Below are 9,209 nucleotides of genomic sequence, written 5' to 3'. Positions count from 1 at the left end.
TCAAATCCTTTCTTACACATATAGATTATGAATATCCCACCTAACCTATAATTTTTATTTTTATTTATTGTCAGTAGACATTTTTAATTCATGAAATTAATTTTGTTCATTTTTATTCATAAAATCCAACATACATTTTTCCTCTATGTTAGGTCTTTTGCAATAAATAAGAAGTGTTTGACTATAATTGTCACAAAAAATATTGCCCTGTTTTTTGGTAGAAACTTTATAATCATTTTTTAAATTTCACAGATACTCCTTCAGTTTCTGTTAATCATCCTGTTATGTGTAGATCAAATTTCTTTCTTTCTTTCTTTCTTTTTTTTTCATACAGATATCCACTTGTTCCAGGATCATTTATTTAAAAGATTTTCCTTTCCCCTTGAGTTACACTGGCACACTCGTCAAAATTCATTTTTCTGCCGACCTAGAGATCTACCTGTGGACTCTGCTCAGTTTCATTGATCTGTCTGGGTGAAGGCAGAAGCATGTCCCCTGGATCATTTGATAGCTTTATAACAGCTCTTAAAATGTGGCATTTATTCCTGTCAATGTATTCTTTTTAAAGGTTGCCTTGATTATTGTTAAGCTTTTTATCTTTCTGTATTAAATGTGATATTAATTTTTGCACTCATTTTTTATCTCCCCCAAAAGCCTAGCGAGTTTGTTAACATAGATGTTTTAAAAATTTCTCTTCTCTATGCTTTACTTTCCAACAACAACTCCAAAATGGTGGGCTAAAACAGCAGTTCTCAAAGCATGGTATGCAGAAAACCAGGGCCTATAAACTTCTCTTTCTAGTCCAAAATTAGTGTTTGCCCTTCCAATCTCATTCTGTCGTCAGCGTGCATAGTACAAAAAGTGTGTTGTAGTGGTTTCAGAGTTCACATTGCAATTAACCTTTAAGGAACTACTGCTTTCAAGTCCCGGTATAGGAAGAAAGAAGACTATTCACAATTACCTGGGAAAGCTATGAAAATTTCCCTGCCTTTTGCAGCTCTGTATCCCTATGAGACCAAATTTTCTTAGACCCGTCAACCCAAATGACCTATGATTGAATGCAGAAGCAGAGCTGTGGATCCAGCTCCTTGTCTTAACCAGACACTAGATGTGCAAAAATTTAAAACAATGCCACTCATTCCTGAGATGGGGAGAGTGGAAAAATATAAATTTTTATTAAAATGTGTTATTTATGTTCACATGTGGCTTGTTAGGTTTAAATCGCATGCTTTTAAAATTCCTGTTTCAATTTCTCACGTAGTAAAAATATGACAGCGATGATGTTCATGTGGCTTTTCACATATTCTAATAATTTATTAACATATTCTAGAATGCAATTTTCCCAGAAGCTCATTTCTAAGGATTTAATTTACAGGAGGGGTGCCACATCCAGTTCAAGGTCAAAACAATTCCTTCCTTTTTAAATACATGAATCTGAATCGTGCATTTCTTCATTCCCTTTTCATCATATTTCACATTCACATAATCTGTCTTCAAGAGCATGTGCCTAATTCTTGTGAAATTTTAATTCAATTTGAAATAACATTTCAGTATAACTTTGAGTAAATAAAACCAGAAAGGTCTCAGTATTTCTTCTCTTTAAAATGTTCCCAGTCATTAATCAAAGTACATGTATGAAGACACAAATTGGGTGTCAACATACTTTATATACAAACAGAGATATGAAAAATTGTGTTATATATATGTAATAAGAATTGCAATGCAAACAAAATAAAACAAAACAAAACACCCAGTGAAAAGAAAACAATCTCTTCAACCTCTTCTCTGACAGTTCTTTCAAAAAACATTAAATAAGAGTTAATTCCATCCACAAACCCTAAAATAGTTTGGACATTTTAGCGAACATCCATGTATGCACACCAATCATCCCTCCATCTCTCCCATCTTCCAAAAACTTAAAAGCAATAGACATAAATATTCTTGCTGTAATTCCTTATGCAGTAAGCATTTACTGAGTGACCGAGGGAAGCTGTCTGAAGACTGTACCTGTAGTGAAAACAATAAACATATAATTCTTTCCTGAGAAACATTTGTTTTTGATACACATGAAACTTGCAAACAGTAAACTACCTAGTATAGGCTTGGTTTTCCATGAAGCACATTCCACTCCTTTTTAAAATAACAACGCTACCTTTTCATTTGAAGTCACCATCCTACACAAAATTATATCCTTTATCCAGATCCACACATTCAAAGTCATATTCTTTATACATCAGAAAATCTTTAAAAATGTTCTTACAATTTTGTGCAAATCCTACTTGAACTTTTTTCTAAAGAGAAAAATCTAAGATATAATAATTATTCCCACCCCAAAACAAGAGTGGCAGGCTCTGGTGTAGAAGCAGATTTTACACTTGAATTTTCACTCTGGAAAAGGCTGATATTTTTCCAAGTACACTGCCAATTTCTTCATCGAGCCCAGGGTGCATTGGAACATCCTCACATCATCATGAGTGAAGCCTCCTTCCTTTGACCTCCAATGTGGGTAAATGCAGCAGCCACCTGGTGCAGCCAATCAAGACTGAGCACAACAAGAGCGTGGGATGCCGTCACATCATGCAGATGAGTGTTGGAGACCAATATTCTTGCAGGAGGATGGCAAGTGTCAAGATGAGGTTGTTGGAGTGACTGTAGCACTGGGAAACGCAAGAAGAGAAGGGACCTTGGAATTCCCTGTGGAGAGTCCTGCAAATGCTCTCATGGAGGGAAGTGGTCATGTGGTCCTCAGGCGAACACCTCCAATGATGGACATTCTCCACTATGCTAGCAGCCAGTTCCATAGATTACAGTCCCATTGGCCAGCTCAGGTTCCATATTAACTCCAAATCTGCCTTCATGTGATTCCCACCAGTTATTTCCTTATTTAGACAGTGGTGTGTTCTGAGGTTATGTTACCCTGCAAGGTGGCCTGGGAACAAAGCGGGGTGTGATGTATGTATGATTGTTCCTGCATCAGCCACCTTCAGAACTGGAACCATTAGCTTGTTTCTAATGATAACAGGCTCAGGAGATACTCCTGACTTTGGACGAGTGGAAATTTAATCCGTCCTTCTGGATGAGAGGCTAGTTCTAACAATGCTAATCACCCACACTGCCCTCACTTGGATGCCCTCAGATGTGGGTGATGGAGATCTCAGAGTAGAAGGAACAGTTCAGTTGTGCCTACATTAGGCATGTTGGCCTCTTCCTGCAGCTGCCAAGAGTTTGGTGTCAAAGAAACATTTTTCTGAAAGAGGATGGAGAAAAATGTGATTTCACTCATGAATGAAGTTCTCATACTGGATCTTAGGTTGCCTTTACTTAACCTTCTGATGCAAGGCTCAGAGGTTGCCAGACAAGGAAACATAGTTGTATTGCCCAGGTGACCCTGAGTCAAGAACCATGGTGGAGCAGGAAGTGGAAAGACTTGATAATGGGAAAGCCTCATCCTCCCACCCAGAAGAAGACACAAGGTGGCTTATGTCACAGGGTCCTTTCTCTTTATCCAACCGATCTTTATGGACAGGGCTAGTGTTCCAGGCCCTAAAACAGGCATTGCAGATAAATTAGTGAACAAAAATATATACATATAAATAAATATAATGTTACATAATACCCCACATGGTGCTTCCAAAGTGCCAGCAACTCTTCTAAGCACCTTCTGAATATTTACCCATTTGATTCTCACAGTTATTGTACAAGAGAGGTATCGTGATAGACAGTAACAGATGAGATGAAAGATGGGATCTACAGGTTCACAGAGTAACTATCAAACACATTTGATCTTCAGCCGAGAAGCAGAATGTCTTTTGCATCAGGATTCGACACACACACACAGAAATGGGATTAAAATTTCACCCAACAATACTTATTTTTATGGAGTGAGGCACACTCTAAAGCCTTTTGTTCTCTTCCAGTGTTTTCTGATTCTATTAAAAGTATCTGTCACCTTTCACAAAACTGATGGCATAAACCCCTCCCTTGTAGGGCATAAATGCACAGTTTAAAACCCATTTGTTTGTAGCAGGAGCATAAGAGGATGTGGAAGGAATGATCAGCACACTTGAATTCTTATCCTTATTTTGTGATGAGGTGGGGTGGGACAGTGGACAAGAGAGGTCCCTGTTCCAAGGTCTGGAAGGCAGAAGGGACTGATCCGGTCAGAGCCTGGACGTGGTTTCCAGGTGGTGAAACAGCCTGTCTGGGGCAAGAAGGAACTTACCACGCAAAGAGACACAAGGCCAGCGTGGCTGTGAGACTGGTGAGGCGTGGAGGGGCACAGGATCAGGCAGGAGAGGCAGACAGTGGCCCCGTCACGGGAGGGCTTGAGGCCATCCGAGGGGTCTGAACGCAGAGCACCGAGCTGCTGAGGTGAGGGAGAGCAAAGCTGGCTCCCAACCTGGCTAATGTGCAGATGTGTGGGGCTTCAGTTCAGGATCAGCTCTGCTGGATTAGGCAATACCTAGAGCTCTGGCAAGGCACTGCTCCTGGTGTGCTTGGGAGGGCGTTTCCAGGGGAGATGGGCATGTGAGTTGGTGGCCTGAGGTGGGGAAGCTCTGCCTTCAAAATGAGAGGATACCATCCAATTGGCCAGGCCTGGATAGACCAAAAACGTCAGAGAAAATGCAAGTTTTTTTTTTCTCTCTCTTCTCCTGCCCTGGACACCAGAACTCCATCCTCCCAGCCTTTGGACTCGGGAGCTTATTATACAGGATGTCCCTTGGACTTTCAACCCTTTGAGAACTATAAGGGTAATAGTCCTGGCTCTGATTACTGTTTTATCATTGATGAAGTTAATGCATTTGATCTCTGCCTGACAGCTGGGTATGAATTACATTTGGATTTAAGTATTTTAATGAGTAAATCTGTTATCTTTCAGACTAAGAGATTTCCCCAACAGAATCTCAAAGATATGGTTGCAAGTAAAATATACCTTGTAAATTACTAAACTAGATCTTGAGTCCTTGAAAGTAGTTAGCAGGTGTTTTGTGAGTCATGTTAAAAATGACCTATTCCTCATCAGTTCACAAGAAATACCCTAGGACATGGAAATGGTATGCTCATATGTGAATAAATAATGAGAATATTCCTGTCATTGCTTCCAGACCTTGACTTAACATCAGAATACTTTCATTATTTGTTTTTATGATTCAAACATATATTATTTAGCGTGCAAGTTCTCTTTAGAAAACATGAAAGTAAATAAAGCAAAAGGAAACAAAGTCACCTGTAATCCCCCACTCGAAGCTTAGCACTGACAATATATTGGATTGTGAATTTACTTTAAAAAATTTATTATAATAATGAGTACTAGGTATTTTGAGCATTATCTTAAAACTATAGAATAACTTTCCCAAAGTTATAGTTTCATTGAATATCTGATTCTGAGATGTAGCCTAGCTTTTCAGATACCCAATGTAAATACTGTATCACCTCTAAATATCTGTCTCCCTGCCTCATCTACCTACCTATCCATCTTCACTTATTTCTCCACTTATTAAAGAAAAGCATCACCAATTCATTACTGGTATTACAACTTCAATCTCGAAAATACTTCAATGGAGAGGAAAAACCCTGTTTCCCAACATCCATTCTGCAAATCTGATTGGATTCTGTAGTTTCTGTGTATTCTCCAAAGATTTTCTTAGAATGTGAAAGCTTTGGCTTATGCTTTCTCTTGTTTGCATCTTAAATTAACAAAATTAATTGAAAATCATTTTTAATAGCATAAGGCAGCTTTGGATATGCTTCTCTGGAATGAAATCTCGGAACTCTTAGTTATATACTTTCTGAAATGCCTTCTGACAGTTTGAACTTTCTAAGTGCTATAACCGAGTTTACATCTTACCATCACTTCGTCATCTGTTTTTAGATCTGAATTAACAAGCATTGCCAAATTATCCCCACCCCTCAGATTGCTCACATTTGTTAATATCCTTTGTTTTTTGAGATTTTAGAAAAATACAAAAGTATTTTAACACCCAGTTTCTCATACACATATGGGATAATACAATATATACATCTCTGCAACTTACTTTTACAATCCCATTAACATTTTCTTAAATAAACATATCCATGTTAACCTTTTTAAAGGTTGTGTAACATTTCATTATGTGTAACTGCAATTGACTATGGATTAATTTCCTATTGGTAGAGATTTATAGTTTTCTAATATTACAAAAATGCTCTTGGGAGGTCCCTGGGCTTTAGGATGATGCCATCTGAACGTTGGGGCTCTAGGAACAAGTGGAGTGAGCCCCGAACCTGCTGGGGTTGGTGCCGGCTCCCTCGCGGCCCTGCTCCGCTCTCGTCCTGGCCTCACCTCCCCTGCTTGGGCTTGCATCCTCCCAGAAGCTAGTCTTGGCATGCAGCTCTTCTTTGTAGAAAACCTGGGCTATGATGAAGTTGGAAGTGGTTCCAGACCGTAGTTCCCGGAACTGAGCCAGCTCCCAGCCCCAGAATGCCCAGAGTGATGGGGGACCAGGCTCCCTGGAGGAAAGATCCAAGACCTCACCCTCTGATCTGCCTGCAGTGCCAGGGGATATCCCGCCATCAGAGGTGGATGGAGTGAGCTCTGTCCATGGTGGCATCCGTAGGGATGAACCAATACCTCAGAAGTGCAGTGGTTCTACCTGAAGTCAGTGTAGAGCAGTCTACTTTGCCAAGAGTGCACACCTGCTGAGTGAGCCACTGTGATGGTGTCCCCCAGAGCTCCCGGGTGAGACAGTACAAGGAGGTTCAGAGGAGAACGACTGCGCCATGAGAGCCTCAGCCCAACCAGTGAATCAGTCCCCTGATGGGATTAACTGATGGTGACTACAGGCAGCAGGATGTGGCTGAGGAGGTGGGTCACTGGGGGCGTGGATCTGGGGTATATAATTCATATCTGGCAAGTGGAGTCTCTCTGCTTCCTGATCATCATCTGGGCTGCTTTTCGCCCCCACACTCTTCTGCCGTGATGTCCTGCCTCACCTTGAGCCCTGAGGGATGGAGCCAGCTTACTATGGACTGAGATCTCTGAAACTGTGAGCCCCCAAATAACTTTTCCTCCTGTACAATTGTTCTGGTCAGGGCTTCTAGTCAGAGAAGTGGAAAAGCTGACTAAAACAGCTACACTCTTTTTGTGAAAACATAAATGAATAATATCAACCTAAAAAAAGTAAAAAGATAGCATTAGTTTAATGCATGTGGAAGAAGAGTATTAAGAACTGGTGTGAGTTGTTTAGATTTTCAAAAATTTGTAATTTATTATCTTTAAAGACAGTGACAGAGAAAATTATATCATGAAGCTAGAATAATGCCAAAGAATAAAATGATGAAAGATAAAATGTTATTTACACAGTTCCTACATTGGTACTGATTTCCAGTATGTATGTGTTATAGGTAAAGGGCACTGATGTCTTTCTCAAGCTGAAAGCAATGTCCTTTTGCCCTCCCACATTCTCGGGGACCTGCAACAACAGCTCATTCTTTCCCGGCACCACTAGACCTGCACCCTCCTGAAGCACCAATCCTGTGAAACCCCTCCAAGGGATCGTGTATTAGTCATTTTTTTTGTCTCTGTGACCAAATTAACTGACCAAAACAACTTCAAGGAGGAAAGTTTATTTTGGCTCAGATTTTCAGAGTTTTCAGTCCAAGATTTCCCAGCTCCATTGCTTTGGGCAGAAGAAACCTTCTCGCCGCATGGCATCCAGAATGTAGGGTGAGAGGAAGGGGCCAGGGACAAGATACAGTCCCCAAGAACCCACTCCTTTCAAGTAGGTTCCATTTCCCACAGTTTCCACAATCTTCCAATAATTCACCAGGACACAAATCCCCCAATGGATTCAGAGCCCTCATGATGCAATCTCTGCCCACAGTTCCCAGCTCTGTACCTTGCTGCACTGGGAACAAGCCTCCCACACGTGAGACTTTGAGGGACATTCCAGATCCAAACCCTAATGGCCCATGAAATTCAGGATGGTCTTACCTGCTGTTTGAGATTGTTTGGATTCATTTCCTCATTTTAATTTTTCCCCCAGAGTGAGTTGTTCTGTGGCTGATGCATACAGGCATGCACACCCAGTTCTGTGCCTACATGAAAGTACACATTCCCCTTGGTAATGAGTTATTTTCTTTCTGATTTTATCACAGTATTACCTTTTAGCAGAAAATGATGGTGTACTTTTAAAATAACTTCTATGTATTAAAAGTCTGAGATAATTTAGACTTATAAATAAATGAATGAATAAACAAGCATATTTTACAAACATATGTGCTGTTATAATTTGAATATGAGGTGTCTCCAGAAAGCTCATGAGTGAAAAATGCAGGACTGTTCAGAGGTCAGGTGATCAGATTACAAGAGCTGTGTCCTAATCGGTGCATTGATTCATTCAATGAATTAACAATCTGAGTGAAGTAATGGATGGTAACTGTAGGCAGGGAGGGCAGAGCTGGAGCAAGTCAGTTACTGGGTATGTGACTTGGGGTTTATTTTATTTTAGTTTTATTCTGTGCATTTATTCATAAAATAGCTTACTGATCTCAAATTTATAGTGTACTATTAGACCCCGCTCAAAAAAAAAAAAAAAAGGAAAAGTTTGATAAGAAATCAACAGTTTTTATTTCAGCTCTAAATTTTTTTTACCTTTTTTTTTTTAATCTCACATGCACAAGGTCCTGGGTTTAATCCCCAGCACCACAAAAACAAAAAACAAAAAAACAAAACAAAACAAACAAACAAAAAACAGAACAATCAAAGGAAACCAGACTTGGGATTTATATTTTGTTCTTGGAGCCTTGATCATTCTCACTTTTCTTCATCCCCTCTCCCCCTCCCCCTCTCCTCCCCCTCCCCCCTCTCCCTCTTCCCCCTCCTCTTCCTCCTCATCCTCCTCCTTTTCCTCTTCCTTCTTCCTGGCTGTCAGGAGCTGAGCAGCTATTCCCTGCCATGACCTCTTTCACGATATCAGTTCTCACCTCTGACCCAAAGCAATGGATTTGGATGACCATGGACTGAACCTCTGATACTGTGAGTCCCAAATATAGTCCCAAATATAGTCCACTAAATTTTTCTTGTCAGATATTTTGGTTGTACCAACAAAAAAATGACTTAACACCTAGGCTACAACCAGTCTTGGCATTCTATCCTGAAAGAGGCTGACCCTTATCATAGGCATTCTTTTTTTTTTTAACTTTTGATTCTGAAATAATGTCTGCATTAT

General features: G+C 40.1%; 1 long non-coding RNA gene across 1 annotated transcript; it reads right to left on the bottom strand.

Moving 5' to 3' along the window:
- Positions 1-1,289: 1,289 nt before the first annotated feature.
- On the bottom strand, positions 1,290-4,435 carry LOC124083625 (uncharacterized). Its single transcript, XR_006848839.1, has 2 exons — positions 4,223-4,435; positions 1,290-3,543 (listed from the first exon to the last, which is right to left on the bottom strand). It is a non-coding gene; the product is annotated as an uncharacterized LOC124083625 (long non-coding RNA).
- Between the last annotated feature and the right edge of the window lie 4,774 nt (positions 4,436-9,209).

This window comes from Marmota monax, unplaced genomic scaffold (assembly GCF_021218885.2).
Source record: "Marmota monax isolate L192 unplaced genomic scaffold, Marmota_monax_Labrador192_F-V1.1 WCK01_AAM20220418_F8-fsc00082, whole genome shotgun sequence".
In the NCBI taxonomy this organism is placed as follows: Eukaryota; Metazoa; Chordata; class Mammalia; order Rodentia; family Sciuridae; genus Marmota; species Marmota monax.
The sequence above is the reverse complement of the archived record's forward strand: the minus strand, read 5'-3'. Positions and strand labels throughout refer to the sequence as shown.